Source organism: Caretta caretta, chromosome 2 (assembly GCF_965140235.1).
Source record: "Caretta caretta isolate rCarCar2 chromosome 2, rCarCar1.hap1, whole genome shotgun sequence".
Classification (NCBI taxonomy): domain Eukaryota; kingdom Metazoa; phylum Chordata; order Testudines; family Cheloniidae; genus Caretta; species Caretta caretta.
Window position 1 is genome coordinate 142,186,327 of NC_134207.1, and position 25,309 is coordinate 142,211,635.

Consider the following 25,309-nt stretch of genomic DNA (forward strand, 5'->3'; position numbering starts at 1 on the left):
TTCAGGGAGATGAGTTCCCTGCCAGTGGTGGATAGCTGGGTGAGGAGTGGGTACAGTAGTGGGGAGGAAGCCAGTTTGGAGGGGAAAAGGCAGTGAATGGGCCAGGGACATGGCTGACTTGGTGTGCAAATTGCAGGGCATGATAGGTACAACTACCTAAATGACTACTAACGCCTCTGAACAATATAGCTTTTCCCATTCCAAAAACCAGGAAATTCAATGGCAGAAAATACATTAAAGGCGAGTTAAGGTCGCTTGGTGATAGGTCATCCCCTTGCGGAATGCTGAGTCAAGCAAAACTCAAACTTCTGAAAACCGGGGAAGAGTGGGGAACAAATAAGGGTTATAACAAATACGATCATGTAATTGGTTTGGTTTGGTTCCCTGGTTTGTTAATTCCATTTGTGTTACTGTTATTTAAGAATAAATTCCAGCACAAGATCAGAAAAAATGGGGTGGGATTAATGGTAACATGAAGAGATTCTCACCAATGTAGTTCTGCTGAATTCTCAGTGAATCTGTTGCCTATGACCAAGGGTTTTAGCAGGAACAGAGAAGGAGAGAGAGACTTTTAGAAATATGTTGGAGGGTGAAGTGGCATGGTTTGGTGCAAGACTAGAGAAGAGAATAGGGGGACTCAAAGGTAAACCCAGTTTAAGGTTTGGGTTCCCTGGCTGTATATGCGGCATCCAGCATCCTAGAACAGTGATGCAAAAATGTAGTCCAAAACTCGATCTGTGTTTTAGATCCCTCCCTTCTTCCTCATTGAAAGACTCCAGTAAAGTAGAACAATGGGCAGAGTTTGTTGGTAGCATTATTCTTTCATCACGTAAAAACAAATTGTCTTCTTCTTGGCATACAGTTCTTGAGTATGTTTGTTTCATCAACATGAGGGAACACACCAAAGCATCAGCACAGCAGCAGGGGATGCTAAGGTAGAAGCTTTCAGGGCAATGGAATTTCTAGTATCAAGAGAAGTTGCGGACTGTTGACGTGACGTGATGTGTATGCATTCAAGCACACACTCTTACGTTTGACTTCCTGTGCAGAATACTTTGACAGAGGCTCTCTCCCTGTAATGAACACTCTGCAAACTGTAGAGTCAGGTTAGAAAGGTATTGCTTCTCTGACATGGTCAAAATAATTGCAATCTCTACTTTTTAATGCCTTTATCAGAAATCCCATTTAAATCAGCCAGCTAAACCCTACCCATCAGTGCATTAGGCACAAGTTTTGATAATCTGTATTTATAATGTAGAGACTGATTGGTCCCCTAGGCTCAGGAGGGATCCAGAACTGAGGCTCTAGGCTAAGTCTAAAGTGAACTAGCAGGAGCTGGGTATGAATGTTTGCATGACGTATACCTGCACTGGATATAGATCTAACCAATGCTCTTTGGGCTAGGTTCACAAAAAGACTTATGCACCCAACTGCCACTTTAGGCACCTAAGTACAGGCACAACATATAAGTGCCACTGAGATTCTCAAAACCACTGCTCAGCTGCTGCCTAATTCTGTAGGTGCCTATATTTCAGACATTAAGGTCCTCACGGTGCCTGTGGCTATGTCTACAATGTCCACACTTGCTACAATGTCAGGAAGGGATCTCCCATCACTGTAGTTACTCCACCTCCCTGAGAGGTGGTAGCTAGGTCAACAGACAGATTCTTCCATCTACCTAGCCCTGTGTACCCAGAGGGTTAGTTCAGCTTAACTATGCTGCTCAGGGGTGTGGATTTTTCACACTTTGCTGGGTCAACCTAACTTTTCAGTGTAGACCAGCCCTAAGTTTCTGCCAGTGAGCAAGAGTACAGCTGCTTCAGTCTACAGTCTTGGGCACTTATCTCACACATAAACCCCAGAGGAACCCTCAAACTATGCATTCCCCACCTGTGGGCCCCAAGCCAGTAGGCATTCTCAGAGCATGCCTAAACCCACACAAAACAGCTGGAGGGGTGGTATTCACTGAGTGTCAAAGAGAGTAGCAATGACTCTATAGTCCAGTGGTTAGGGCAACCAAGTGGGAGCCCCAGAGTTTCAGTGATTATTTAATTATTTATACACAGTGGAACAACATCAACAGGAGAGACCCCTCTCCTAGAATGCCCATAACGCACTGGGTAGGGCACCCTCCTAGGAGCTGGGAGAACTGAGTTCAAACATCTGCTCCACATCAGACTGGGGGGGAATTGAACCTAGTTTTCCTACATCCCAGGTGAGTGCCCTAACCACTGGGCTAAAAATTGCAAGTGAGTGAGCACCTCTAGCACTTCCTTTGGCATTCCTTGTAAATATAACCCTTCCGCTGGGAATTGTCAGCAGCAGCAAGGGCTGGACTCACTATTTAGGGGTTCCTCTCAGCATCACAAAACAGAACTAGCTTGAACCCCCATCCAGTAATCTGGGGAAACCAAACACCTCTAAGAAGCAATACTTCCCCACCTGGAAACATGAGGCTGTGTGTAACAAAACAAAACTTTTATTAAAAGTGAGAGACAACTCAGCAATAATTTGGAGAAACACTGCAAAGATGACTCAAAAGCATGCAAAGCATAAGTGTACACCCACGCTTGGCAGTGTCCTTTGCCTCAGTTTCCCACCTTGCAGTGTGAACATCCAACAAAAGTCTCTCTGACATGCCACTTTCTTCTCCCCTCCATTGCACTCCACGTGTGGTTTGTTGTCCCTGCTCAGCAAGATCCCAGAGGTGCATCCAGTGTTTTTTATTGTCTCTGCCACTGCTTGTCGCCTCTGCTGCTGCTTTTATCTCTGCCACTCACTGCCACCTTTGCCACTTTCATGAGTCCCGCTGTTTTCTCTGCTGCTGCTCCGTGCTGCCACTGTTACCACCGCTGCTGCTTGCTGCCACCTCTGCAGCGCCATGTTTCAAGGTTCCACCCCTTTGCCCAGTTCTTAGTGATTTACCTGGATAGTGGGGAACCTCCCTGCTGCTGCAGCATTGCCCTTCACTACAACATGTCCACCTCCCCCTCCCCAAGGTCTAAGGTTCAGCCCTTCTTATATCAGCTTATCAGTGATTTCAGCTCTATTAATTGTGAAGCAGAAACAAGGACTCTAATTTGGGCTGGATCAGCTGTCTTTAAACACTGGAGAGGGAAAATTAAATGGCCTCCAGAACTCATTAAACAGATGGCTCCCCCTCCTCATTTTTACTTGGCTTTGGCATCCCTACCTCCTGGTTAGCAAGCGAGGTCCTATATAGGGGGACCACTTCAGTCAGGGAATGCTAAGAATAGTTCTGCTGCCGTTTACTTATACAATGAGGAAAACTTCATTTCATTCAAGACAAAAATGAATTTTAAGCCAAAACAGCCAAAATGGATCGCTTTGGCAAAGCAGGTCTGTCTGCAGATCACTTAGGCAGAGTAGGCTTGGCTATGCAAATACAGTCTGTTCCTGAGACCTTTTCCCCCTGTTCATCACTAGATGTCAGGGGAGAGCTCATTCAGATCTTGTTTATGCAAAAAAACCGCTTCAATCCCTGACTCCAGGAGATGGTTCATGGCTGGGAATCCCAAGCAGAGATAGGCACTTCCCTCTAGCCTTGACTTAAGCATCTAAGTCCCTTTGGAGGGTGAGGCTTATGCCACACCCCTCTCCTTGGTATTTCCTACAGGTTAACTTAGGCAGCTCCCCATGCAGCATGCTGGCTTTTGAGGATCCCGTTCTTAAGTGAAAAGAACAGGAGTACTTGTGGCACCTTAGAGACTAAGAAATTTATTTGAGCATAAGTTTTCGTGAGTTACAGCTCACTTCATTGGATGCATTCAGTGGAATCCAATGAAGTGAGCTGTAGCTCACGAAAGCTTATGCTCAAATAAATTGGTTAGTTTCTAAGGTGCCACAAGTACTCCTTTTCTTTTTGTAAATACAGACTAACAGGGCTGCTACTCTGAAACCATTCTTAAGTGAGTATCTCTCCCCATGCATTGTATAAAGAGCCCAGGCACCTAACTTGGGGTTATAGATTTGAGTGGGTAGTAAGGTGTCTAAAAGTTATTCTGCAATGATAAATGTTCCAAGGCCCAAGTCACTTTGTGGATTGAACTTAGTCCCTTGCTTAACTGGTACCAAATTTCACCCCCAAAACTTTGTATACAATATTTGGATGTAGTAATGAGATATTCTGCTCATTTTTTTGGCTGAAGTACTTTGTCAGGAAGCCAATAGGCATTTTAGATTAAAACATGCTTGAGAATAAACATCTCTTAGCTGGTTTGAAGCTGTGATTGCACTTAGGGTTTAGTACTTACTTTTTGAAAGGAACAAGTTTTCAGCTGGGAAAGAGCTACCCTGAGATACATTTACTGAAATGTTTAATTTTGGGGGAGGGGGATTTACACTCTATTTATATCCTCTAATTAAGTAGCAAAGACTGCAGCAAAAAATTGTCTTTTTAGAGGATCCGTGTAGTAACATAGTATTAAAGAGACACATCTGGGCATTGGCAGTAAAGGAAAAATTCAATGTTTTGCCGACTGCCATGGAGTTACTTTACTGTGTAGATAAACAACATGTTTCTATTCCAAATGAAGGCTAGAGGCAACATTCAGCGGACGGAGTCCCTGTCTGACTACACCTCCGATTCCTGCTTTCTCTGTATTAGCATCAGAATGACTTCATTTTAAGGTGAAGCAGTTTACAATGCATATAAATATTTGTGAGGACTATAAACGATTCAAACACTGGGGGCAGGGGACAGAATCTCTCCTAATTTAATGTTCAGATAATAAGGGCCTGATCTTGCAAACACTTAGGTGTGCGAATAACATTACTCAAATTCCACTAACTTCAGGGAGACTGCTCACAGGCAGTAACATTCAGCTACTCATGTTCTTAAGCATTTGCAGGACTGGATAGAGATTAGTACTGTATCACATTCTGGAGAACATATAAGATAATGACACCTTACCAGTATATGACAATCATTCCTATATTTTATATATACTTTTTAACTGAAGAAAAGGGAAAATACACAAAAGTCTTAAAACAGAGAATACAGAGATTTTACATTGTATAGTTTCCATTTCTTCGATTATAAAAGAATGAAGGTGATTATAAATTGAATAAGGCTCTTGTTTTTAAAATGAGAAACATGAAACATTCTTAAGCTTTGGCAAACCTCTCCTCTGTCACACTTGTCTTTAGACAGATTACATGTCCCCGCCCCTCGTGTGGGAGTCTGCAGTCCTTGAGTCTTCCTAGCAGTTATGTTTCAGATTGTATGATACTGAGAGGCTGGATGAAATACATTGTTTTAATGCTGATTGTGACCCTGGAGTTCTGCTTCCTCTTCATTTTGGCAATCGAACAAAATCTGAAAAGCAGCAAAACAAAGCAGCTCTTTGAAGTGAACACTGTTCCACACTGGCTGTAGAGCCAGGCGGCCACAGCAGCAACTCAACATACATAGCTGGGTTTGTTATACAATTGTTTTTCTTTTTGAACAAAACTGAGATTAACATGGCTATTTTAATTTTTTAACTTCAGTTTATGTACTGCTGTAATAATTCAAGACACTTTTGTTACCTATATAAATAAAAGAATGAGGGAAATGCTACGCTGAGAAGAGATAAGGTGGGTGAGGTAATATTTTTTATTGGATCCATTTCTGTTGGTGAGAGGGACAAGCTTTCAAGTCACACAGAGTTCTTCTTCAGGTCTGGGAAAGGTACTCCAAGCATCGCAGCTAAATGCAAGGTGGAGTTGTCCAATAAAAGATATTACCTCATCCACCTTGTCCCTCTAATACCCTGGGAATGACATGGCTACAACCACACTGCATGGTCAGAAGAGGAATTCCAGGAATCACAGTGTATGAATGATTATTTGTACTACTTCAAGTGATGAGAATGTAACTTTTCTGCTCAAGTCAGTTTGTAGGATACTGGGTTGAAATTTTGAATAATGGGCCATATCTTTGCCCCTGCTCTGAGTGTTTCACACTGCTCTGGCAACACAAAATAGCTAGCGAGCCATTTGTACTGGCAATGGCTGCCTAGAGATTCCTAGGTGGTGGATGAATCCTTGAGTTGCACAAAGCCAATCAAGCTGGCTTTTACATTATCCCCTCCTGGCCTCCTGGGTAGGAGGTATATTGGGATGGCGGACCGGAGGGAGGGGAGGAGGGGGAGGGAATGGATGTGACTGGAGTGCTCCTGCACTGGAGTAACCCCCAGGTGGAGTCCCTGTCCTATAGAGCCATAGGCAGCTGGTGTAGTTCAGAGCTTTCTGGAGGCTTTTCTAGACTATGCCAGAGACCAGGTCTCCATAGAATTAACCTCGAAATAGGGCAGCCATAAATGGCTCCTCTGCAGGTCTTCCCCCTCACCTGAGTGCAGTGCATATTGGGCTCAGCTAAATTCTAGGCCACTCTATATTATAATTTATTATTTGTATTAAGGTAGCTCCTAGGGTCCCCAAATGAGTTCAAGATCCTATTGTGTGAGGCACAGAGCAAGAATAAAGGACAGCCCCTGCCTGAAGAGCTTACAATCTAGATAGACAGGACAGGCACAGGGTGGGGAGGAAGATATAGAACCCACATGCAGAGTGACTAATGTGATGGTGTGTAAACCTCATCTTAGTTCCACAGTTTCTTTTCTTTGTATTTGAATGGGGTTTTGCTAGGAGGGGATTAGCTAAACAGAGAGACCACAGAATGGAGAAGCAACATGGGAGCAAGGCTGCCAAGTGCCATGCATCTCACCTGGTGTTCAGCCCTGTCACACCGGCTCACATCTCAAACATGCATTCAACTAAACATTTGAGCCCGGAACAGTCAGCAATGTCTGTGCCCATAGCTAAAGCAACCAGCAGGTAGGAGCCTGAGAAAAAGGGGTGAAGCTGGGAGAAATGTAAGAAAGGGGCTCGTGGAAGGGGTAGGAGCTGAGAAGGGGTTGGGAGGGTGCTGGGAAGAGAGGAAAAATGTGTGAGGCTGCCCCAGCCTATCTTTTTGTACCTGTAAACTGAGCAGATTTGCTCCGGATATCAGATTGTTTACATGGGACCCCGCTATGCCATATTTACAGTAACCTTTCAGAGCAGAGCCACACCTAAAGGTGGTGACGGTGGGAGAAGGACCATGTCAGTCCCACCTTACCCTTCTCCTTCCATGGTCTGGATATCAGTGGTATTTTATCTAGCAATTTCTTAAGGCACTTGCATGTATTTCTACAGTACTTTTAGCCTTAGCACACTCTTACTCCTGAGGTTATTGCTACGGGTTAGCTTGTGCAAACAACCTGCTTGAATATTGTGTGCATGTGAACAAGAATCTCAGTGATTTAGTTGTGCTCTGAGACAGAATAGTGCAAATTTATGTCGGGACCATTTGTGCCTGGCCCTTTGGCTAGTTTGCAAGGCAGGAGAGTGGCCAAGGAGCTTCCCTCTCCTTGTATTCTTTTTGTAGGGGCCGGGCACAATTGCAGTGATCGCACTCTCCTGAGCTGCCTGCACTCACTGGGGAGCTAGCCTCCAGAAATGGGTAAAAGAAGGTAGCCTTGCTCCTCTAAGCTCCAGCCAACACAGCCGGGCAGCCATGGAAGGGAACACATGCTGTGCCCTCCTAAGGGGGTCCCAGCTAGTGTTCCCCTCTATATTCATGCCAAGGAGCTGCACCTCAACATCACCCATAACATGGGCCTGTGCCTTAATGGCACTATCTGGCCCATACCATCTAGCAGGCTACTTTAAATAGTCCTGAAAATCAGATGAATAAAGTTTGGCCAAATCTACTTAGAGTGTAAGTTCTTTGTGGCAGAGACTGTCTTTTTGTTCTGTGGTTGTACGGTGCCTAGCACAATGGGGTCCTGGCCCATGACAGGGCTCCTAGGACTTACGATCATGCAAATAATAAAGGATAATAATAAGGGAGTGTCTTGCTCTAAATGTCTCTTGTGTTTTGAAGACTGGCACACTTTTGTAAAAGGATGTGTCTTTGTTTCAGCATTCTTATTTTTCAAAGACTGTAATCTGAGGTAAAGGAGAAACAGGATTATCCTCATGCTCTATAAAATCAAACAATCCATTTTATTACTAGCAAGGATTTCTTCTTTTCTTTGATTATCTATTTCAAATAGCAAAAGAGACCAAAAAAAGTAAAAAAATAGAAGGTAAGAACCTAGCACATTCTTCTTGCTGATGATGAAACACAGAATTGCTGCTTCTGTGGAAACCTTCAACTGTTTGTTACGTGGCATGACCTTTATTTGCATTTGTGAGCCCTTATTCAGACAAGCAGCCCTGTTGAAATCAATGGGATTACACACACAAATATTTACCAGTGTGAGTAAGGGTTGCACAGTGTAGTCCCTAATTTAATTCAATCCCTATGTTAGAAGGAAGGACATATTTTAGGCCATAGATTTAGAATTGGAGGCACTCAGATATGACTGCAATGAGCATCATAAAAACACCTTACACAAATAGCTTTGCTTTTCTGGTGTGGGGCAGAAGAAGCAAAGCTGAGTTCAGCATTTCTCTATTAATGTATTGCACAAAATAAATAATTATTAAAGTGCCAATCACTGTAGTACCAATAAATAGGCACTATTTTCCCTCTGTGCCCTTAAACCTGATCCGACTGTATATTCCCCAAAGCTACGGTAATGGATACTGATGAGAGAACAGACTATTCTGTGCCGGCTTTCCTGTCACCACTTACATCAGTTTACAAGACATTTGAGACCCCAGCCATGTTTCTGGGATAAAGGGCCAATGGAAACTCTGTTCTTTGAACTGTTTCACAAAAAGCAAAAGCATCACACAAATTCTTTGCTGTGGAGAAAGTTCTTCTATGGCCAGGTAACAGGCTCAGCCCCTACCCGAGTGCCCCTCATGGCCAGAGCTCTTTCTGCAGCACCCTGCCTCTGTGTACCCCACTTTGATTATATGCAAGCAGTCTACAGTTTCAAGCATGTTATTTTATATCTGTAGGTGTATATTGAGTTTTACAGTAGTAAAAATATACAAATCAACACACAGTTGACTAGTTTGCAATCTAAAGCATGTACAAAAAAAAAGCAGCTCCCATCCTCAAACTCAGCTTACATGTCATCAATTTTAGAAACCAGTTCACATTTGTGGGTGTTTTTAAAATTCTCCATGGACTTGCCCAAGACTTGGACCCAGTCTACACTGGCAAGTTTCTGCGCAGTAAAACAGCTTTCTGTGCTGTAACTCCCAAGGTGTACACACTGCCAAGCCACAGAAACTGCACAGTTGTCATGCTCTAAAAAAACACCCCGATGAGAGGCATAGAGCTTTCTGCGCTGGGGCTACAGCATTCCGGTGCCAATGTAGACACTGTGGCAATCAGAGCGCTGCGATTGGCCTCCGGGGGGTGTCCCACAATGCCTGTTCTCACCTCTCTGGTGATCGGTTTGAATCTACTGACCTGCCCTCAGGTGACCAACTGTCAGCCCCACCCTGTACATTCTTTTGCAAATTTGAAAGTCCCCTTCCTGTTTGCTTGGTGATGCGTGAAGCGGTCTCAGCGCATCTTTCCAGGTGGCCAGGCCTGCTCCACGCACCAGGCGATCCCCCAGTTGGAGCAATGCCGAGCTGCTGGACCTCATCAGCATTTGGGGAGAGGAGGCTGTCCAGCCCCAGCTGCACTCCAGTCATAGGAATTATGATACCTACGGACAGATTTCACGATGCATGATAGAAAGGGGCCATGATTGGGACACACTGCAGTGCAGAGTCAAAGTGAAGGAGCTGTGGAAGGCCTACCACAAGGCACGGGAGGCAAACCGCCGCTCCTGTGCTGTGCCCACAAGCTGCCAGTTCTACGAAGAGCTGGACGTGATACTCAGTGGCGACCCCACCTCCACTGCGAAGGCTCCTGTGGATACTTTGTTGGCTCGTGTGCCAGTTGAGAGTGGACCGAGCCAGGAAGAGGAAATCTTGGCTGAAGAGGGGGAGGGGGACCCAGAGGCTGAGGATGACTCAGAGGCCAGAGATGCATGCAGTCAGGAGCTCTTTTCTACCCCGGAGGAGCCTAGCCAGTCACAGCAGTCGGATCTTGGCAAATCGCAAACAGGAGAGGAGGCCCCTGGTAAGTGGATCTGATTTTGGGAATTGCTGAAGCGAGTTGTTGGGGGCAGGAGGGTTGGAGAAAGCAGGCTTGTCTCTCACCGTATGCCTCATCTGAGCAGCGGAATATGCTGTTGATAGACTCCCTCACTTCACGGGAATCTCCCTCAGAAATCTCCAGGAAACTCTTGTGGAGATATTGGGCAATCCACAGCCGCAGGTTCCCCAGCAGAGCTGCTTTGTTTCTTGCCCCATTAAAGGTAAATTTCCCACTCCACTTTGCAGACACTGGGCGGGGGACCATTGCTGCACACAGACAAGCTGCATAGGGGCCTGGGCAGAAGCTGCAGGCTTGGAGAAGACCATCCCTTGTTTCCCTGCTCAGCCTCAGCAGCAAGATATCTTCCATAATGATCACCTCCTGTGATAGTTTGGGGACAGGAATGATTATCAGGCCTCCCCTACAGTGCTGGCTCTACCCAAGAGCCACGTGCCCAATGTACAGCAGGGTCCAGGAAGAGTGATTTACCCTGTGGCTACTCACCATTATGGGGGTCTTGTGGTTCATGTGTGCTTGCCTGGGGTCAGCCAGTTAGTGACCAGTGTGTGAGTACTGGCTGTGTGTTAAAGCACTGAATCAGTGTTGTCTGTGTTGCAAACAATACTGCTTCTGTAAAATGTTGCTTTTAAACTTCATAGAGATGACCTTGGGAGCCCAGCCTCCCTCTTTCTTATTGGCGGCAGAAAGGCTGCGCAGATTTAGAAAGTGGCCAAGGAGAACTAAGAAGGACTTTCTCCGTGAGGTTATGATGTACCCTGCCACCAAGAAACAGGAATTGAAGGAGTGGTGGGACAGCAAGAAGAGGGACCGAAAGGAGAATGCAGCACACCAGAAAGAAGCCACGGAGCGGCTCTTAAACGTTATGGAGTGCCAAGTGGACACACTCCAGGCGATACTAGCTCTTCAAACCTAGCAGCTCCGTGCCCGCCCTCCCCTGCAGCCACTGTCGCAAAACTTTCCCATGCTCCCCCCTCCCCACACCAGCAACACTCTGTTATCAACCTCCTGGCTCCACTCTCTACCCGCAGCATTCCTCCCTCCTCACTGTCCAGCAGTGTGGACTCCCATTACCCACTGCGCTCAACACCCATCCCTCTGCAGTTTGCAACACCCGCTGCACTGTAGTCCAAAGGAGAAGGTTGGGTATGATCCCTGGACATACATAAATCTGTAGCCATCCCGGGGCCCCTCCTCCTCTTAAGACCTTCCCTTCCCCCAACCCCTATCCTCCTCCCTGGTGATGAATTTTTTTGTTTGACTCTTTTAATAAAAGAATTGTGTTGGTTTGAAAGTAATCTTTATTCTATTAAGTGAAAGCAAAAAGAGCACTGCAAAGCAACATACAATTATGTTAAGGCCCCTTCTTACATCATGTGCACCAATCGTCTCCTAGCATTACAAGCGCTGTAATCCCAAGCATAGCAACAAATATTAGTGGTTTTCAGCTTCAGATTGCTCAAGGCGTCACTGATCCTTATGGCCTCATGCTGTGCCCCTCTAATAGCCCTGGTCTCTGGCTGTTCAAACTCAGGCTCCAGGTGCTGAGCCTCTGTGGTCCAGCCCTGAGTGAAGCTTTCACCCTTCCCTTCACAAATATTATGGAACTTACAGCATGCGGCTATAACCATAGGAATATTGTCATCGGCCATGTCCAGCTTCCCATATAGGCATCACCAGTCGGCTTTAAATGGCCAAATGCACATTCAACAGTCATTCTGCACTTGCTCAGCCTGTTGTTGAACTGCTCCTTGCTGCTGTCAAGTTGCCACATGTACAGCTTCATAAGCCACAGTATTAAGGGGTAGGTGGGGTCTCCCAGGATCACAATGGGCATTTTGACTTCCCCTATGGTGATCTTCTGGTCCGGGAAGAAAGTCCCTGCTTGCAGCTTCCTGAACAGGCCAGTGTTCCGAAAGAACCTTCCTGGACCAGCATGTGTTAATGACTGTGAAATGCCCACGCTGATCCACAAGCACCTGGAGAACTATTGAGAAATACCCTTTGCGATTAATGTAGTCTGTGGCTATGTGGTCTGGTGCCAGAATTGGAATGTGCATGCCATCTATTGCCCCTTCGCAGTTAAGGAAGCCCATTTGTACAAAGCCATCCACAGTGTCATGCACGTTGCCCAGAGTCACAGTCTTTCGGAGAAGGATGCGATTAATGGCTCTGCACACTTCTATCAACATGACTCCAGTGGTCGACTTTCCCACTCTAAACTGATTAGCGACCGATCAGTAGCAGTCTGGAGTAGCCATCTTCCACAGTGCAATCACCACGCGCTTCTCCAGCGACAGGGCAGCTCTCATTCTCATGTCTTTGCGTCACAGGGCTGGGGCAAGCTCATGAATGTGGCTTTCCTCATCTGAAAGTTCTGCAGCCACTGCTCATCTTCCCAGATGTGCATCACGATGTGATCCCACCACTCAGTGCTTGTTTCCTGAGCCCAAAAGTGGCATTCCACTGTGGTCAGCACCTCCGTGAATGCCACAAGCAATCTTGTGTCATAGCTTGTCAAGGTTCCTCCCCCACTCTGAACTCTAGGGTACAGATGTGGGGACCTGCATGAAAAACCTCCTAAGCTTATCTTTACCAGCTTAGGTCAAAACTTCCCCAAGGTACAAAATATTACACCCGTTATCCTTGGAATGGCCGCTACCACCACCAAACTAATACTGGTTACTGGGGAAGAGCTGTTTGGACGCGTCCTTCCCCCCAAAATACTTCCCAAAACCTTGCACCCCACTTCCTGGACAAGGTTTGGTAAAAAGCCTCACCAATTTTCATAGGTGACCACAGACCCAAACCCTTGGATCTGAGAACAATGAAAAAGCATTCAGTTTTTACAAGAAGACTTTTAATAAAAAATAGAAGTAAATAGAAATAAAGAAATCCCCCCTGTAAAATCAGGATGGTAGATATCTTACAGGGTAATTAGATTCAAAAACATAGAGAACCCCTCTAGGCAAAACCTTAAGTTACAAAAAAGATGCACAGACAGAAATAGTTATTCTATTCAGCACAATGCTTTTCTCAGCCATTTAAAGAAATCATAATCTAACACATACCTAGCTAGATTACTTACTAAAAGTTCTAAGACTCCATTCCTGTTCTGTCCCTGGCAAGAAGCAGCATACAGACAGACACAGACCCCTTTGTTTCTCTCCCTCCTCCCAGCTTTTGAAAGTATCTTGTCTCCTCATTGGTCATTTTGGTCAGGTGCCAGCGAGGTTACCTTTAGCTTCTTAACCCTTTACAGGTGAGAGGAGCTTTCCCCTGGCCAGGAGGGATTTCAAAGGGGTTTACCCTTCCCTTTATATTTATGACATAGCTACTACGCAATGTCACATTCCTCTTGCCTTTGTAGTTTAAGGAATAACTCCACTGCCATTCGTTACGTGTTGGTCTGAGCGAGCAGCATACTGGTCAGCAGTTTGGGATCCATTCCTGCAGCTCAAAAGAGGCAGGGTGCACAATACACAAACTGTTGAAAGATGGTGCCAAATGTGGATGGATGCACAGGGATTACTGAGATGCAAAGCAATGCATCACGGGGCATTGGGACTGGATCCAGGATGCCCTGCGACCCTCTCCACCTTCCCAGAAGTCTTAGTGGCAAAAGAGAAAGAGGTGTTCTGTGGGATAGCTGCCCAGAGTGCACCGGTCTGAATAGCGCTGCAAGTGCCACAAGTGTGAACACAGTATTGTGCAGGCAGCTGTCAGTGTGAACACACAACAGTGGTTTTCCTTCTGTGCTCTTTGACCGGTGCTGTAACTGCCGGCGCTGTAACTTTCCCAGTGTAGACATGCCCTAAGTCTTAAACCTTGCCTCTTTCTACTTTCTTAAGTAATGGAACGGAGGCTGTGTAAGCATTTCAATGGGAGGTTTGAAAGTCAATGGTGTGTCCAGAAGGTGAGGGGGAAAGAGCGTGGAAGCGATATGGTCACTCCACTACAACCAAGAAACAAGACAGGAGTCGCTTTTGGGAAGTATGTAATTTCATACATGAGGTAAAGAGATGCTGAATAATCATCATGATCACATCCAAAATCCACTGGTTCAAGGTCTTTGATATTTTCAGCCATACCTCTCAACTTGTTGTGGCCCAAATGTGGGGCCAATGTGTGACAAAGACCCAAAATGAGAGACCTAAACCATTATTTAGTCAGGAAACATCATATGTTGTGGGATTCATTCCTTTAGTATAAAAACTATTCTATAGCTTTGGTTTCATGATTTACTATTTCCAGTGTAAATGGTTTTGTAGAATAAAAGCTAGGGGGAATGCCAAATTCATGGGCAACGTCAGTAATTTTGGGATTAAAATAAATTACATCCCTTGGTTTAAAAGATATGTTTTAATCCCTTCATCTTCAACCTCCAACCCTCAAGTATCAACCTTCCCTTTTTCTTATGTTAATTTCTCTGCTCCAGTGCAGACACCAGCACAGCAAAGGGATGGCCCTTTTACTAAGGCCCTCTCATCAATGTCTAGATAAGGATCATCTCTTGTTTTCTGAAAAGATGTTTTCTTTCCATCAATGTCTTTCTTTCCCAACAATGTGAGACTAGATGAAGAGTTCAGATCCAAAGCAGGGAGATTATTGTATCTCGCACTTTTTTACTCATGGTTGATATAGATTTTATTCATTAGCTTCAGTGACTTTTGTTCTCCATTTAACATGCTGATTCATTGCATAAATGAAAGCCCTCTGTTTTGAATTCGAATGGCAGAGGTCAAACCTACGGCTATTAAAAGATATCTTCCATTGTTTAAAGCTAGGTATGCATCTTCAAAGCTTTTTGAAGCTGCTACTTTGTGACTGTATTAAGTTATCTGTATTTTCAGGGTTTTTAATGTATCCATAGGTGTCTATTAATATCATCCATTGTCTTTAAGAAACGATAAAGCATCTTTACAACTTGTATTTTTACTGATCGTCAGAGTTTTTTAGACAGTCAATTGCCTTTCTTTGTCTCTTCTGTACTCTTTCCATAAATAGATCTAAGTGGCTAAACTAAACTCCAACTAGCACTGTATAGAATTTGGCAGGAAGAGACCAGTCTTGGATTTATTCTTTTAGGGGGCATGTGCGTCTGTTTGACAATTTATTTTTGATGTCCTCGGCATCACCTTCATGGGCCTTTCCAAGAAATTAATAGCTTGAAGCTGTGAGCTATGAAAAATTATCAATTATCAGTCTTGTCACTTGATGTTTTGTATTTATTTGAGTCCAATATGGAAATGTGAGCGTTCATCGATTATACAGCTGGTCTTGCAGTGGATTTCTGTAGCCAGGCATCAAACATGACATTACATTGTTCATAAAATTGCCCAGCAATTATGGTTCACTGTAGAGTGTTTCAAATATAATGAGATTATCAGGTGATCATTTTTATATTGTGGTTCTGTGGCAGACAGAAAGGTTATTAATATTTTGTTTAAACTACATTCATGCAGGATATTAGGATTGTGATTATACTCAGGCAAAAAAAAAATCAAATCAAAATTTTAACAATAAGCTTAATCCTGCCCTTATGCATTACAATAGGGTCTTACATTATATGATCATACAACAATGGGCAACATGACATGGTAACAGATGGCAAATAATATAACAAAAGGAGATACACCTTTTTTTTACCTTAGATACATTTTTCATGTTCCTCTGAACCATCTCTGATTATTTCCATATGTAGGACAATGGCCAAGTGGTCAAATCTGTCATATCAAGCAACATGCTACATTCTCCCCTTTGAAGAAAGCACATGGGGACATCTATACATCTTGTTAGGTTTCAGTGACTTCTGAGAGATCCACCCACCTCAATCCAACACCCAATATATACACTTGCAATCTATTGTAACTCTAATCTCGGGCTTCAATCCCATAATTTTTGAATGCTAGAAAAATCCAAGTTTCGAGACTTGGATCTACTACATTTCAAAATCCTCTTTCTTTTTTGCTAAGATGTTTTATGAATGACACTTGCCATGGCAGAGGCAGTTCTGCTCTTCAAAAGAAGGCTGTTCCATTAATAGCAAAAGGAACAGGCAGAGCAGGTACTTCACTTCCGAATGCTACAAAATACTATGCAGCGCTTCTCTCTCAATTCAATGTACTCTTGAAAGGGCAGTTGAGTGACTCAGAACTCTATCTATGGCACTATAAAAAAAAAGAATAATGTTGACATCAGCCTGGCAATAAAAGCTTCTACTTGAGGACCTGTCGTGTGAAATTCACTGCAACACAGTAATGGAAATGGTTACAGATACCACACTTTCAGGTCCTGAGCATGTCCCATGACTTGCTGAGTGTCCATATGGCCCAGAAAAGCAGGAAAATGCTCTGTCTTTCCCCAGGAAAACAGACCATGGTAATGAGTGGCACATTTCCTCTTGGTTGGGTGTCACTGAACTAGAGAAGGAATGACAGCCAAGGGCTATACCTGAGAATCCCCAAAGACACAGGTGATCTGAATGCGGTGGTTACCCACAGTACCTCCATATTGACTAAACTCTCCAACACTAACATTTGGGCACACCCAAATGCCACTAGACCAGTTACCAGGCTCTCCTAGCTAACTTCATACAGCCTGATCTCTGGGGGCCCTCACACTTGTGGTCTTAGACTGTATGGTGTGTTCCCCCCATCTCCCCAGTCACACTCTGTCTAGTCTCTCCATAAAGGGACAGGACTTCTTTCTGTCCCACTCTGCCTTGCTGGAGACAGATGACCAGAGGAGCTAGTGACCTCTTTAGATTTTTCTCTCCATCCCTCTGACTGTCCTATTCTTGGCTGTGGTCATGGTGGATTCTCTGGCTGGCTCAGCCTCCAGGTAATCCTCATTTGCTGTGCAGTCTCTATCAGTGAGGACTGCTAGTTCCATGTTTTCACCCTCCTGGACAACAACCCAAATGCTTCTCCAAGTCAAAATGTCCATTATGTCACTTACTGCTCAGGTCTCAGGCCTAAGCCATTCTGTCACCTGGTCTATTGGGCATCAGACAGAAGTGCATGGTGCACTTACAAAGCCTACAGTTTATTCTGAAGCCTTTGCTAGTACTTCTTTCCAGGGGTCCCTCCCCCCAAAAGTCCTTCCTGGCCTCATCATCTGCTACAACCTCTTCATCCACAGTGTGTTATGTCACTTATGTCTCTCCCTCAGAAAGGGGTCTGGATTGGAAGGAAAGCCTGGGATAACTTCTTCCTCCAGTTTGCAATGGTTAGCTTTTGGTCCCAGCTTGGACAGAAAAGTGATGGGATTTCCTGGTGGCATTTGTGGGGCAACTGGATTAATATGACTATGGAACAGCTGTTCTCAGAATGGTTGGTGTTTGACAAGTGGCCTGTATTTCTTACTGGAAATGCTGCTGCTCCTCCTTCATAACAGAGGTGAACAAACCCCTTCTTCTATTGGAATTTTATTTTGCAAACCAAAAGCAGGACTGGTTCAGATCTGAATCACATTTTTCTGACCCCTTAAACTTTGCAGGATTTGAATAAATGCTCTATATTGGGTACTCTTCTCTATTTGAGATTCATAAGAAGAGCAACAGGAGATGTTGGTGACTTTTGTTTTGCCTTCATTCTCGGCATGAGTTAGGCTTTTATCACTGTGTTTCATATTGTAACCTGTGCATCCAGTTCTCTTCACCATTTATTAAAGTACAATGAAATGCAAATAATGGACTGGACCATCAAGAGCTTAGCAAAGGAAAACATAATTAAGCACATTAAGTGTATATTGGGTGGTATGCAATGTAACTTGGACGGATGAATGACTGAGGCACTTATCTGTTGTGAACCACCCTTCCTCTCCTGGAGAACAGCATATGCAACCCCTGTTAATTTATATTATTTTGTAAATATTGTCTGTATGGGCAAAATACTTTTTTCTTCAATTAAAAAACATGAGAAAGAAATGTTAATGCATTGGTCCCTCTGCATGGCTTTTAATGTTTATAAAAGACTGCTTACGATTTTAAACATACCCCTGACAATAACCTAACGATGAGCTTTTAACTTTTCAACTCTATCATGTTAATATTTAGTCCTTTTTTATACTATTCTTCCTTAGCTTTCGATGAATAGTTTTATAATTTTCTCCTTCCTGGTTTTTGCACAGGATACATTACACAACTATTTAAGGAAATATCCCTCTTGGCTGCACTACATTAAAACAATAATAAACTACAGGTGATCTTTAAATTGTCCCCTTTCATCTCAATTTCATCTCATTTTCCTAATTTCATAGTGTCTAGTTTATTTTAGTTTTCTTTTGCTTCCCCTGTGTCATCACCTCTGTATTTCACTTTTGTCCTTTCCTTTCCCTCTTTGTGTCTTTACAGTCCACTTTTGTTTTGTTTTAGTAAATTGTTCCTTTATATTCATTTCTATTATTTGGCTTTTGTTTGCGTTAGTAACTGGTTTGCTTAGATTCCTCTCTTGTGCTATCTTCATAATCTCCCTGCATGATTGTCTGTGTCCCTGTTTTTACTGATATTTTGACCAATGGTTTTGTGACACCAGGGAAGAGGGCTGGAGCAGGTGGGAGGGACTCACCCTGCCACTTTTTAGAGTTATTTCTGCAGAGTCCTAGAGTGTTCATTCCTATTAAATACCACAGGGGCGGCCAACCTGGGTCTGAGCAGGAGCCAGAATTTACCACTGTTCATTGCCAAAGAGCCACAGTAATATGCCAGCAGCAGCCCTCCCAGCAGCTCCCCTCACTCCAGCCCACAGCGCCTTCCCTTCCCCCTCATGCCTCCCGCCTGCAGGGATCAGTTGTTTTGCATGTACCGGAAGCTCTGGGGCGGTGGGGGGGGGGATAGAGGGGAGGAGGAAGGGCACAGCACATTCAGGGGAAGGGGAGGGGGCGGGAAGGGGTGGAGTGGGGGCAGCGCCTGGGGCAGAGCCGGGGGATGAGCAGTGAGCACCCCTCAGCACATTGGAAAGTTGGTGTCTGTATCTCCAGTCCTGGAGTCAGCACCTATGCAAGGAGCCACATATTGACCTCTGAAGAGCTGCATGACCTCTGAAGAGCCACCCCTGAAATACTGTAAGGCTTCTCTGTAAGAGTAGTACTGTGTGTAGGAATTTCTCTCCTGGATTGGCTCAGTAGCTTATCTAGCCCAGTTTCCTGTCTCTGACAGAGGCTAGTACCACATGATTCAAAGGAAGGAAACCCCAGACTGGACAATCATAGAATCATTTCCCCCTAGGGGAAATTTCTTCCTAGTCCATCAGATAACAGTTTTACTAATGCCAATTTATTTTATTTAGCTTTCTTTATGTAACTATGATTCTTCTTGTCATCCATATAAATGCCTAATACTTCTCGAGTTCTGCTGAGTTCTTGGCCTCCATGATATCCTGCGGCAATGAGCTCCACAGGTCATGTGTACTCTGTGCAGCTTCTTTTATTAATTTTGCATTTGTTGAATTTCAAGTCCATTGATTGTCCCCTTGTTCTTGTATAGTGAAAGGGAAAATAAAATTGCCTGGCTTACTTTCTCTGTACCATTCATTACTTTGTATATCTCCAATATGTCCCTTCTTATTGGTCTCTTCTCTAAAGTAAACAGTCTTTACCAGTTCTCCTCATATGAAACTGTGCTTCTTATAATTTTTGTTACCCTTCCTGAACCACCTTTTATTTCTCCATTTTTTTAGCAGTAAGGTGACCAGAACAAAACACAGTTTTGAGGCGATGTGCCCGATTTATGTACAGTAACTCCTCACTTAACGTTGTAGTTATGTTCCTGAAAAATGCAACTTTAAGTGAAATGATGTTAAGCGAATCCAATTTCCCCAAAGAATTAATGTAAATAGGAGGGCTAGGTTCCAGAATTTTTTTTTTTTGCCAGACTATATATATATATATATACACACACAGAGAGAGAGTATAAGTTTAAAACAAACAATTTAAATCTGGTACACAGCGATGATGATTGCGAAGCTAGGTCGAGGTGGTGAAGTCAGAGGGTGGGATATTTCCCATTAGCCTTACTGCTAAATGATGAACTAGCAATTGGCTGAGCCCTCAAGGGTCAACTCGTTGTTAATGTAGCCTCAAGGTCTACAAGGCAGCAGGAATGGAGGGAGGGGAGACAGCAGGGCAGACAGAGACAGAGACACACACCGTGTGTGTGTGTGTGTGTGTGTGTGTGTGAGATGCGCATTTCCCCTTTAAGTATGCTGACCCACTCTTAAGTACACTACCTTGTTAAGTTAGTCAGCAAGGTGAGACCACAGCTGCTGCCAGGAAGCTCCCTCCATCCTGAGCCCTGTCATGTGTCCCTCTGCTATGGAGATGGGGTAAGCGGGGTGCAGAAGCAAGGGGGAGGGGGACACCTTGACATTAGCACCCCCCCCTCCCCTGCACAGCAGGCAGGGGACTCGAGGAGCAACTCATAGGCAGAGGGCAGGAGCAGCACATCACAGTGGGGGGAGGGACAGCTGAATGGCAGGCAACTGATAGCCTGCTGGGTGGCTGCTGCACAGGGAACTTAGGGGAGTGGGGAGCTGATAGGGGGGCTGCCGGCCCACCCGGGTTCCAAGCCCCACCAGCTAGCTGCACCAGGCTGCTCTTCCTCCAAGCAGTGGACAAAGCAGGCGGCTGCCAAATGACATTATAAGGAAGCATTGCGCAACTTTAAATGAGCATGTTCCCTAATTGATCAGCAACATAATAATGAAACAACATTAACCGGGATGACTTTAAGTGAGGAGTTACTGCAATGACTTCATAATATTTTCTCTATTTTCTATTGTATTGACTTATACTGCTAACATTTACTTTTCTTTTTTGATCACTGCTGCTGTTCATTGAGTTGTCCACAGTGATGTCTAGGGCTTTTTTGTTTTGATTTGGGGGTGTCGTTTGGTTTTTTGAGTTGTTACACTTGATTTAGAACCCAGCAATGTATATGAGTTGTTCATGTTACTCATATACAGTGGGCATTACCATGCATTTGTCAACTCTTGATGAGTCCTATTCTGAGTACTCCCCTCGACATTAGGAAGTACCGTTTTACTCCATAAGAGTAAGGGTGACAAAATATGTCCCTTAACTTTATTAGGTCTGTCTGGAGTTCTTCAGTCTTCTCTAGTCTTAACTAGGGTGACCATATTTCCCTATGCTGGATATGGGACATTGGTAAAATTACTCTTATTCAAGCGAGTTCAACAGCAATCAATCAGAACTATGCAGTACAAATGTTTAAATTAACATCAAGTTGACTGAGTCCCTGTTAAAAAGAAATAATGCGTAGTTAGATTCTTTTTATTTATCGTGTTATCTTTAAGGTTTTAGGTTTCACATGGGGAGAGGTGACACACACACACTCCCATACAACTCTCTCACATGGCGGGGGAGGTGCGGGGGTGACCGACCAACCTGACCCTCCCTGCCTGGTGCTCTCCACCATCCATACCTGGCTGGGCCCCTGGGACAGATTTGCTTCTTCTGGTACCTGGAGCCACATCTTCCCCAGGCAACACATGGGGGGGGGGGCACGAAGGGTCACATGCCCCCCCCCCGACAGATTTCTGCCAGCGTTCACACCAGAATATGGCCAGCAGCAGTATCTCTGCACTGTGCAGGAAGGAAGGAACAGGAGCTGCTTCCAGCCATGAGGTGGGGGTGGAGGTGGAAGGAATGACCTGGCCTGAGTCTTTGCAGAACTCATCTCTTCCCACCCCGCTGCTCCTGTGGCTGGAAGCAGCTTGTCCCTTCCTGCCTGCACAGTGTCGAAAGGCAGCAAACACCTCTGAGGACACATTGTGTACCAGGGCCCAGGGACTGCAGGGGCTTCAGTGAACCTGGCCAGAGAGGTGGCTCAGCAGGGGAGAATGCTGTGGGGACAGAGCGGGTGAAGAGGGTGCTAAGCTCCTGCCTGGAGCACTACTGTGGAGCCTGCAGGGTCGGGGTGGGAACAGGCTGGAAATCGCTTTTTCCCCCTTCCCCCGCCACTCCAGAGCTTAGCTGTGCCAGTGCTGTGGGGGGCTTTGGCACACGCAGGGCTCGGCTCCTCCTAGCCAGCGTCCCAGGCCGGAGGGTCTTGGGCTTTCCCGGGCGCCAGCCCAGACGGGCAGTGGGGGAAGGAAGGAGCCCGCCGGCCAGGCTCTTGGTAAGCTGAGCGCTCCAACCATGGGCTGGTTCTCTGCACAGCACTGGGAGCAGGACGCTCCCCGTCGGGGGAAAGTGGAGGAGCAGCAGGGGTGGGAGTGGGATGAAGAGGCAAAGCAGGGAGAGGACAGCGAGAGGGGGAGCACGTAAAGGGCCAATGGGTGGGCAGCAGAGGTGACATGTAACCAGCACCGCCCCCCCGCAGCTCCCGTTGGCCGGGAACGGGGAACCACGGCCAATGGGAGTTTTGGGGGAGGTACCTGGAGGAGCGGCCAGGGCAACACACAGACCCCTGGGCCTTCCCCCTCCCCCAGGTCCCGGCCGCTTCCCAGAGCTGCACGGGGGCAGGGCAGGCAGGCAAGGAGCCTGCCCTGCCTCCAGTGCGTGCCGGGCCAGAGCTGCTCTAGGTAAATACGGGGGGCGGGGAGACCGCGGGAAGCTGGCGGGCCACAGGAAATAGCCCCACAGGCCACATGCGGCCCGTGGGCCGCGTGTTTGAGACCCCTGCTCTAGTCTTAACTAACGTATATAATCCTGTCAAGTTTTCCTGTCTCACTGCTCATCACCATTTTTCAGATCACTGATCTAGATATATTAGACAGCACACTGGTAGGATGGCACCTTGGGGCACCTCCTTGTCAACCATTTGCCAAATTGAAAATTGATGTATTATTCCTTGTCACCATTCTCTTAGAATGGGTGGCAGAATCTGGCCGTAATGTGTAGTATCTCACTCAAGAAGTAATGACATTGATTTCAGTGGGACTACTCATGCTGTAGATTACTACTCAGCATAGGGATTTTTTATCTGTGGAATAAGGTAATAAAATTATACTACAAATAAGGATAAAATGTCTAACAGTAATAATGCCTGGCCCTTATACAGAACTTTACAAATGTGAACTAATTAATTCTCCCTACACCCTTGTGAGCTAGATACTGTAAGTCAGGGGTGTGCACAGGAATAAAACTTTGGCTGCTTTTGGAGGGGTACTTTCGGTGCCCCCTGAAGCCGAAGGAGCTGGCTCCCCACTCCACCCCCCCCCATTGGCCAGAGGAGATGGCTTTCCACCTCCCTCCCCCACCCCACGGACAGAGGATCTGGTTCTCCCCTTGTGGCCACAGGGATGGTGGAGCTGTGGTCTCCTGCCCTGGTCCAGGGCAGGAGGAGCTCGGTCTCCCCAAGTGGTCCTGCAGGAGTTCTGTGCCCCCACTTATTGAGGGGAGAGGGGCGTGCTCCTGCTTGCCCCTCCTTGTGCATGCTCCTGCTGTAAATATAATTATTTCCTCTTTTTCAGACAAGTTAAATGAGATTGAAGTTACATGATTTACCTAAAGCCAGAGAGTAATTCAGTAGCAGAGTTGAGATCCAGAAGTTCTTAACATCTAGTCCTGTGCTTGGACCAGGAGTCCATGCCTCTTCCTTTACATGAGTGTCCAAATCGATCTGAGCTCAGTCTTATAATGGCCTCTTGCTCTATAGACTGAGAAGAGGGTTGAGGCAGGAAGAGTTATGGAGATAGTACATTTAACCCCAGAGAAAAAGAATTATACCTTAGATTGACTAAATTTAGCAGTAGATTCCACCCTCTTTATGAGTAGCAAGACTTATAGACAAAGGGCAAAGAACATGGTAGCTTTGAGAGGCTGACTTGTCTGGTAAACAGTTTACTTTAGCTCTACAAAAATAAATTCAGATACGTAAATAGAGGTTGCCTGGAGCCAGCTCTAAGCCGTGTTCTGGACGTCTATATAAGGATTTATTACAGTGATTACTGAGCTTTTCCATAGAAAAGTAGCAATCACCACAGCAACCCTGACATTAAATGACACACATGAGTAGAGCTACACTCTAAGAGTAAAATAAACCCAGTCAGAACAGTAACTGTGGGCTGGAGTGTCCTTTCCTGTGGACAGATCTGCAGGAGGGGAACAGACTGGCCAGGAAACAGCAAGTTTAATCTCAAGAGTTTTCAAGTAATCAATTTTCAGATGGGAGAGGCTTGGCATATGGAACTTTGGGATTCATGAGCAAAGCATGCCCCAATCCCAGAGATGCCAGGGTGTCCACGCTGGGTTGTCTCTTCTGCACTGTTCTGCTTTCCTTCCCTTTCCCTTGATAGCACTTTTCTTGCAGTAGCAGTAAGTAACTCTGATCAGATTTACAACTGAAAAATCACAGAGTGAGCAGGAGTCAGTGCTGTAGAAAGCAATTGGTCTCCTGCTCCACCCCTTCCCACCATGTCTGCACCCACACAGTCTCCTGATCCTGCAGAGCTCCAGTTAGGAAACTTCCATGGGATGTAAGGAGGTGGAGGACACTAGAGGAGTAGACCTTCCCCCACTTTTGTCTCGTCCCTAAGTGAGATCGCAGGCCCCTCTGCTTGTGGAAGAAGAAGGAATGACCAGTGCTATATAACATCATACCTTCCATGCACACACACACACACACAGAATAGCTTTGAGCCCTGCTCTTTATTTTCTACTCTCAATCTTAAGCATTAACTACACTTTCATTCATCATAGGGCACAGTGTGTTTACTTCTCGCAGTTGCTAGCAAGTAACTCATTCCCAGCTGTATCTCTGAAGGTCAGTGCTGGGAGTTCACATGAACTTCAGGGAAACAATTATTTTCTTATGATCTTGGTGATGGAAGGAAAGTGGAAATTTTGGAGATCCCCTGGTTATTTCTCCTTTCCTCCTAGTAGCCTTTGTTTAAATCTAAAGTTTAACCAGGAACAGTTTTTGGCCTGAAAGTGGATGCTCAATTACTGAGAGACAGTCTTCACTCATTATTGTAATTGCTTTCTGCAACAACTCTCTGCATAATTTTTAATGAGTGATGTACCCGAATACTTGGATGCTAATATCTAAACTGTATCCTTAAATTTATTCACCTAACTTTGGGTTATTGCTGATTATGCACTATATGTATTTTATGACTTTTAAAAAAAACTTTGTATTTGTGGATAATCTAAGCACTATGCCCAGATGTACAGACACTCTTTTCTTAACCTGTGTACGATATAATCTTTTTTTAACATTAGCTTTAA